We start from the raw sequence: 9,221 nt of genomic DNA on the forward strand, positions 1-9,221 counted from the left end.
ATGCGGTCTGACCGATAAAGATCTTCGTAGAATATGTGGGAGCCAATATGAGCATCCAGGTTCCGCTATTGGTTATTGACCGGAGACGTGTCTCGGTCATGTCTACATTGTTCTCGAACCCGTAGGGTCCGCACGCTTAAGGTTTCGATGACAGTTATCTTATGAGTTTATGAGTTTTGATGTACCGAAGTTAGTTCGGAGTCCTGGATGTGATCACGGACATGACGAGGAGTCTCGAAATGGTCGAGACATAAAGATTGATATATTGGACGGCTATATTCGGACACCGGAAGTGTTCCGGGTGATTTCAGAGAAAACCGGAAAGCCGGAGGGTTACCGGAACCCCCCCGGGAGAAGTAATGGGCCATATGGGCCTTAGTGGAGAGAGAGGGGCAGCCAAAGGTGGGCCGCGCGCCTCCTCCCCCCTGGTCCGAATTGGACTAGGAGAGGGGGGGCGGCGCCCCCCTTTCCTTCTCCCTCCCCACTTCTTTCCCCCTCCTAGTAGGAGTCCTACTCCTACTAGGAGGAGGACTCCTCCTTGGCGCGCCATATGGGCCGGCCGGCCTCCTCCCCTTGGTCCTTTATATACGGGGGCAGGGGGCACCCCTAGACACACAAGTTGATCCACGTGATCATATTCTCAGCCGTGTGCGGTGCCCCCTTCCATAGTCCTCGATAATATTGTAGCGGTGCTTAGGCGAAGCCCTGCGACGATAGTACATCAAGATCGTCACCACGCCGTCATGCTGACGGAACTCTTCCCGACACTTTGCTGGATCGGAGTCCGGGGATCGTCATCGAGCTGAACGTGTGCTAAAACTCGGAGGTGTCGTAGTTTCGGTGCTTGATCGGTCGGGTCGTGAAGACGTACGACTACATCAACCGCGTTGTGCTAACGCTTCCGCTGTCGGTCTACAAGGGTACGTAGATCACACTCTCCCCTCTTGTTGCTATGCATCACCATGATCTTGCGTGTGCGTAGGAATTTTTTTGAAATTACTACGAAACCCAACAGTGGCATCCGAGCCTAGGTTTTATATGTTGATGTTATATGCACGAGTAGAACACAAGTGAGTTGTGGGCGATATAAGTCATACTGCTTACCAGCATGTCATACTTTGGTTCGGCGGTATTGTTGGACGAAGCGGCCTGGACCGACATTATGCGTACGCTTATGCGAGACCGGTTCTCCCGATGTGCTTTGCACATAGGTGGCTTGCGGGTGACAGTTTCTCCAACTTTAGTTGAACCGAGTGTGTCTACGCCCGGTCCTTGCGAAGGTTAAAACAACACCAACTTAACAAACTATCGTTGTGGTTTTGATGCGTAGGTAAGATTGGTTCTTGCTTAAGCCCATAGCAGCCACGTAAAACTTGCAACAACAAAGTAGAGGACGTCTAACTTGTTTTTGCAGGGCATGTTGTGATGTGATATGGTCAAGACATGATGCTAAATTTTATTGTATGAGATGATCATGTTTTGTAACCGAGTTATCGGCAACTGGCAGGAGCCATATGGTTATCGCTTTATTGTATGCAATGCAATCGCGCTGTAATGCTTTACTTTATCACTAAGCGGTAGTGATAGTCGTGGAAGCATGAGATTGGCGAGACGACAACGATGCTACGATGGAGATCAAGGTGTTGCGCCGGTGACGATGGTGATCACGACGGTGCTTCAAGGATGGAGATCACAAGCACAAGATGATGATGGCCATATCATATCACTTATATTGATTGCATGTGATGTTTATCTTTTATGCATCTTATCTTGCTTTGATTGACGGTAGCATTATAAGATGATCTCTCACTAATTATCAAGAAGTGTTCTCCCTGAGTATGCACCGTTGCGAAAGTTCTTCGTGCTGAGACACCACGTGATGATCGGGTGTGATAGGCTCTACGTTCAAATACAACGGGTGCAAAACAGTTGCACACGCGGAATACTCAGGTTATACTTGACGAGCCAAGCATATACAGATATGGCCTCGGAACACGGAGACCGAAAGGTCGAGCGTGAATCATATAGTAGATATGATCAACATAGTGATGTTCACCAACAAAACTACTCCATCTCACGTGATGATCGGACATGGTTTAGTTGACTTGGATCACGTAATCACTTAGAGGATTAGAGGGATGTCTATCTAAGTGGGAGTTCTTTAAGTAATATGATTAATTGAACCTAAATTTATCATGAACTTAGTACCTGATAGTATCTTGCTTATGTATGTTTGATTGTAGATAGATGGCCCGTGCTGTTGTTCCGTTGAATTTTAATGCGTTCCTTGAGAAAGCAAAGTTGAAAGATGATGGTAGCAATTACACGGACTGGGTCCGTAACTTGAGGATTATCCTCATTGCTGCACAGAAGAATTATGTCCTGGAAGCACCGCTGGGTGCCAGGCCTGCTGCTGGAGCAACACCAGATGTTATGAACGTCTGGCAGAGCAAAGCTGATGACTACTCGATAGTTCAGTGTGCCATGCTTTACGGCTTAGAATCGGGACTTCAACGACGTTTTGAACGTCATGGAGCATATGAGATGTTCCAGGAGTTGAAGTTAATATTTCAAGAAAATGCCCGGATTGAGAGATATGAAGTCTCCAATAAGTTCTATAGCTGCAAGATGGAGGAGAACAGTTCTGTCAGTGAGCATATACTCAAAATGTCTGGGTATAGTAATCACTTGATTCAATTGGGAGTTAATCTTCCAGATGATTGCGTCATTGACAGAATTCTCCAATCACTGCCACCAAGCTACAAGAGCTTCGTGATGAACTATAATATGCAAGGGATGAATAAGACTATTCCCGAGCTCTTCGCAATGCTGAAAGCTGCGGAGGTAGAAATCAAGAAGGAGCATCAAGTGTTGATGGTCAACAAGACCACTAGTTTCAAGAAAAAGGGCAAAGGGAAGAAGAAGGGGAACTTCAAAAAGAACAGCAAGCAAGTTGCTACTCAAGAGAAGAAACCCAAACCTGGACCTAAGCCTGAAACTGAGTGCTTCTACTGCAAGCAGACTGGTCACTGGAAGCGGAACTGCCCCAAGTATTTGGCGGATAAGAAGGATGGCAAGGTGAACAAAGGTATATGTGATATACATGTTATTGATGTGTACCTTACTAATGCTCGCAGTAGCACCTGGGTATTTGATATTGGTTCTGTTGCTAATATTTGCAACTCGAAACCGGGACTATGGATTAAGCGAAGATTAGCTAAGGACAAGGTGACGATGCGCGTGGGAAACGGTTCCAAAGTCGATGTGATCGCAGTCGGCATGCTACCTCTACATCTACCTTCGGGATTAATATTAGACCTAAATAATTGTTATTTGGTGCCAGCGTTAAGCATGAACATTATATCTGGATCTTGTTTGATGCGAGACGGTTATTCATTTAAATCAGAGAATAATGGTTGTTCTATTTATATGAGTAATATCTTTTATGGTCATGCACCCTTGAAGAGTGGTCTATTCTTATTGAATCTCAATAGTAGTAACACACATATTCATAATGTTGAAGCTAAAAGATGCAGAGTTGATAATGATAGTGCAACTTATTTGTGGCACTGCCGTTTAGGTCATATCGGTATAAAGCGCATGAAGAAGCTCCATACTGATGGACTTTTGGAACCACTTGATTATGAATCACTTGGTACTTGCGAACCATGCCTTATGGGTAAGATGACAAAAACACCGTTCTCCGGTACTATGGAGAGAGCAACAGATTTGTTGGAAATCATACATACAGATGTATGTGGTCCGATGAATATTGAGGCTCGTGGCGGATATCGTTATTTTCTCACCTTCACAGATGACTTAAGCAGATATGGGTATATCTACTTAATGAAACATAAGTCTGAAACATTTGAAAAGTTCAAAGAATTTCAGAGTGAAGTTGAAAATCATCGTAACAAGAAAATAAAATTCCTACGATCTGATCGTGGAGGAGAATATTTGAGTTACGAGTTTGGTGTACATTTGAAACAATGCGGAATAGTTTCGCAACTCACGCCACCCGGAACACCACAGCGTAATGGTGTGTCCGAACGTCGTAATCGTACTTTACTAGATATGGTGCGATCTATGATGTCTCTTACTAATTTACCGCTATCGTTTTGGGGATATGCTCTAGAGAAGGCCGCATTCACGTTAAATAGGGCACCATCAAAATCCGTTGAGACGACGCCTTATGAACTGTGGTTTGGCAAGAAATCAAAGTTGTCGTTTCTGAAAGTTTGGGGCTGCGATGCTTATGTGAAAAAGCTTCAACCTGATAAGCTCGAACCCAAATCGGAGAAATGTGTCTTCATAGGATATCCAAAGGAAACTATTGGATACACCTTCTATCACAGATCCGAAGGCAAGACTTTTGTTGCTAAATTCGGAAACTTTCTGGAGGAGTTTCTCTCGAAAGAAGTGAGTGGGAGGAAAGTAGAACTTGACGAGGTAACTGTACCTACTCCCTTATTGGAAAGTAGTACATCACAAAAACCTGTTTCTGTGACACCTACACCAGTTAGTGAGGAAGCTAATGATGATGATCATGAAACTTCAGAACAAGATACTACTGAACCTCGTAGATCAACCAAAGTGAGATCCGCGCCAGAGTGGTACGGTAATCCTGTTCTGAAAGTCATGCTACTAGATCATGATGAACCTACGAACTATGAAGAAGCGATGGTGAGCCCAGATTCCGCAAAATGGCTTGAAGCCATGAAATCTGAGATGGGATCCATGTATGAGAACAAAGTATGGACTTTGGTTGACTTGCCCGATGATCGGCAAGCAATTGAGAATAAATGGATCTTCAAGAAGAAGACTGACGCTGACGGTAATATTACTGTCTACAAAGCTCGACTTGTCGCAAAAGGTTTTCGGCAAGTTCAAGGGATTGACTACGATGAGACCTTCTCACCCGTAGCGATGCTTAAGTCTGTCCGAATCATGTTAGCAATTGCCGCATTTTATGATTATGAAATTTGGCAGATGGATGTCAAAACTGCATTCCTGAATGGATTTCTGGAAGAAGAGTTGTATATGATGCAACCAGAAGGTTTTGTCGATCCAAAGGGAGCTAACAAAGTGTGCGAGCTCCAGCGATCCATTTATGGACTGGTGCAAGCCTCTCGGAGTTGGAATAAACGCTTTGATAGTGTGATCAAAGCATTTGGTTTTATACAGACTTTTGGAGAAGCCTGTATTTACAAGAAAGTGAGTGGGAGCTCTGTAGCATTTCTGATATTATATGTGGATGACATATTACTAATTGGAAATGATATAGAATTTCTGGATAGCATAAAGGGACACTTGAATAAGAGTTTTTTCAATGAAAGACCTCGGTGAAGCTGCTTACATATTAGGCATTAAGATCTATAGAGATAGATCAAGACGCTTAATTGGACTTTCACAAAGCACATACCTTGACAAAGTTTTGAAGAAGTTCAAAATGGATCAAGCAAAGAAAGGGTTCTTGCCTGTGTTACAAGGTGTGAAGTTGAGTAAGACTCAATGCCCGACCACTGCAGAAGATAGAGAGAAAATGAAAGATGTTCCCTATGCTTCAGCCATAGGCTCTATCATGTATGCAACGCTGTGTACCAGACCTGATGTGTGCCTTGCTATAAGTCTAGCAGGGAGGTACCAAAGTGATCCAGGAGTGGATCACTTGACAGCGGTCAAGAACATCCTGAAATATCTGAAAAGGACTAAGGATATGTTTCTCATATATGGAGGTGACAAAGAGCTCATCGTAAAAGGTTAAGTTGATGCAAGCTTTGACACTGATCCGGACGATTCTAAATCGCAAACCGGATACGTGTTTACATTAAACGGTGGAGCTGTCAGTTGGTGCAGTTCTAAACAAAGCGTTGTGGCGGGATCTACATGTGAAGCGGAGTACATAGCTGCTTCGGAAGCAGCAAATGAAGGAGTCTGGATGAAGGAGTTCATATCCGACCTAGGTGTCATACCTAGTGCATTGGGTCCAATGAAAATCTTTTGTGACAATACTGGTGCAATTGCCTTGGCAAAGGAATCCAGATTTCACAAGAGAACCAAGCACATCAAGAGACGCTTCAATTCCATCCAGGATCTAGTCCAGGTGGGAGACATAGAGATTTGCAAGATACATACGGATCTGAATGTTGCAGACCGGTTGACTAAGCCTCTTCCACGAGCAAAACATGATCAGCACCAAGGCTCCATGGGTGTTAGAATCATTACTGTGTAATCTAGATTATTGACTCTAGTGCAAGTGGGAGACTGAAGGAAATATGCCCTAGAGGCAATAATAAAGTTATTATTTATTTCCTTATATCATGATAAATGTTTATTATTCATGCTAGAATTGTATTAACCGGAAACATAATACATGTGTGAATACATAGACAAACGGAGTGTCACTAGTATGCCTCTACTTGACTAGCTCGTTAATCAAAGATGGTTATGTTTCCTAACCATGAACAAAGAGTTGTTATTTGATTAACGGGATCACATCATTAGGTGAATGATCTGATTGACATGACCCATTCCATTAGCTTAGCACCCGATCGTTTAGTATGTTGCTATTGCTTTCTTCATAACTTATACATGTTCCTATGACTATGAGATTATGCAACTCTCGTTTGCCAGAGGAACACTTTGTGTGCTACCAAACGTCACAACGTAAATGGGTGATTATAAAGGTACTCTACAGGTGTCTCCAAAGGTACATGTTGGGTTGGCGTATTTCGAGATTAGGATTTGTCACTCCGATTGTCGGAGAGGTATCTCTGGGCCCTCTCGGTAATGCACATCACATAAGCCTTGCAAGCATTGCAACTAATGAGTTAGTTGCGAGATGATGTATTACGGAACGAGTAAAGAGACTTGCCGGTAACGAGATTGAACTAGGTATTGAGATACCGACGATCGAATCTCGGGCAAGTAACATACCGATGACAAAGGGAACAACGTATGTTGTTATGTGGTCTGACCGATAAAGATCTTCGTATAATATGTAGGAGCCAATATGAGCATCCAGGTTCCGCTATTGGTTATTGACCGGAGACGTGTCTCGGTCATGTCTACATTGTTCTCGAACCCGTAGGGTCCGCACGCTTAAGGTTTCGATGACAGTTATATTATGAGTTTATGAGTTTTGATGTACCGAAGTTAGTTCGGAGTCCCGGATGTGATCACGGACATGACGAGGAGTCTCGAAATGGTCGAGACATAAAGATTGATATATTGGACGGCTATATTCGGACACCGGAAGTGTTCCGGGTGATTTCGGAGAAAACCGGAGAGCCGGAGGGTTACCGAAACCCCCCCGGGAGAAGTAATGGGCCATATGGGCCTTAGTGGAGAGAGAGAGGGGCAGCCAAAGGTGGGCCGCGCGCCTCCTCCCCCTGGTCCGAATTGGACTAGGAGAGGGGGGGGGGGGCGGCGCCCCCCTTTCCTTCTCCCTCCCCACTTCTTTCCCCCTCCTAGTAGGAGTCACTCCTCCTTGGCGCGCCATAGGGGCCGGCCGGCCTCCTCCCCTTGATCCTTTATATACGGGGGTAGGGGGCACCCCTAGACACACAAGTTGATCCACGTGATCATATTCTCAGCCGTGTGCGGTGCCCCCTTCCATAATCCTCGATAATATTGTAGCGGTGCTTAGGCGAAGCCCTGCGACGATAGTACATCAAGATCGTCACCACGCCGTCATGCTGACGGAACTCTTCCCCGACACTTTGCTGGATCGGAGTCCGGGGATCGTCATCGAGCTGAACATGTGCTAAAACTCGGAGGTGCCGTAGTTTCGGTGCTTGATCGGTCGGGCCGTGAAGACGTACGACTACATCAACCGCGTTGTGCTAACGCTTCCGCTGTCGGTCTACAAGGGTACGTAGATCACACTCTCCCCTCTCGTTGCTATGCATCACCATGATCTTGCGTGTGCATAGGAATTTTTTTTGAAATTACTACGAAACCCAACAACAATACTATCGAGGATTATGGTGGAGGAGGGAACCGCACACGGCTAATAGATCTCAAGGATCAATTGTTGTGTCTATGGGGTGCCCCTACCCCCGTATATAAAGGAGCAAGGGGGGAGGCGGCCCGTCTAGGAGGAGGGCGCGCCAAAGGGGGAGTCCTACTCCCACCGGGAGTAGGACTCCTCCTTCCCTTGTTGGAGTAGGAGAGAAGGAAAGAGGGGGAGAGGAACAAGGAAAAGGGGGCTGCACCCCTTGTCCAATTCGGACCAGAGGGGGGGCGCGCACCTCCTTCCTTTTGTCCTCTGTCCTCTATTCCCGTATGGCCCAATAAGGCCCATATACTTCCCGGCAAATTCCCGTAACTCTCCGGTACTCCAAAAAATATCCGAATCACTCGGAACCTTTCCGATGTCCGAATATAGTCGTCCAATATATCGATCTTTACGTCTTGAGCATTTCGAGAATCCTCGTCATGTCCCCGATCTCATCCGGGACTCCGAACTCCTTCGGTACATCAAAAACCATAAACTCATAATATAACTGTCATCGAAACTTTAAGCGTGCGGACCCTACGGGTTCGAGAACAATGTAGACATGACCGAGACACGTCTCCGGTCAATAACCAATAGCGAAACCTGGATGCTCATATTGGTTCCCACATATTCTACGAAGATCTTTTATCGGTCAAACCGCATAACAACATACGTTGTTCCCTTTGTCATCAGTACGTTACTTGCCCGAGATTTGATCGTCGGTATCTAAATACCTTGTTCAATCTCGTTACCGGCAAGTCTCTTTATTCGTTCCGTAATACATCATCCCGCAACTAACTCATTAGTTGCAATGCTGCAAGGCTTATAGTGATGTGCATTACCGAGTGGGCCCAGAGATACCTCTTCGACAATCGGAGTGACAAATCCTAATCTCGAAATACACCAACCCAACAAGTACCTTCGAAGACACCTGTAGAGCACCTTTATAATCACCCATTTACGTTGTGACGTTTGGTGGCACACAAAGTGTTCCTCCGGTAAATGGGATTTGCATAATCTCATAGTCATTGGAACATGTATAAGTCATGAAGAAAGCAATAGCAACAAACTAAACGATCAAGTGCTAAGCTAACGAAATGGGTCAAGTCAATCACATCATTATCCTAATGATGTGATCCCGTTAATCAAATGACAACTCATGTCTATGGTTAGGAAACATAACCATCTTTGATTAACGAGCTAGTCAAGTAGAGGCATACTA

This window comes from Triticum urartu, chromosome 1 (assembly GCF_003073215.2).
Source record: "Triticum urartu cultivar G1812 chromosome 1, Tu2.1, whole genome shotgun sequence".
Lineage (NCBI taxonomy): Eukaryota > Viridiplantae > Streptophyta > Magnoliopsida > Poales > Poaceae > Triticum > Triticum urartu.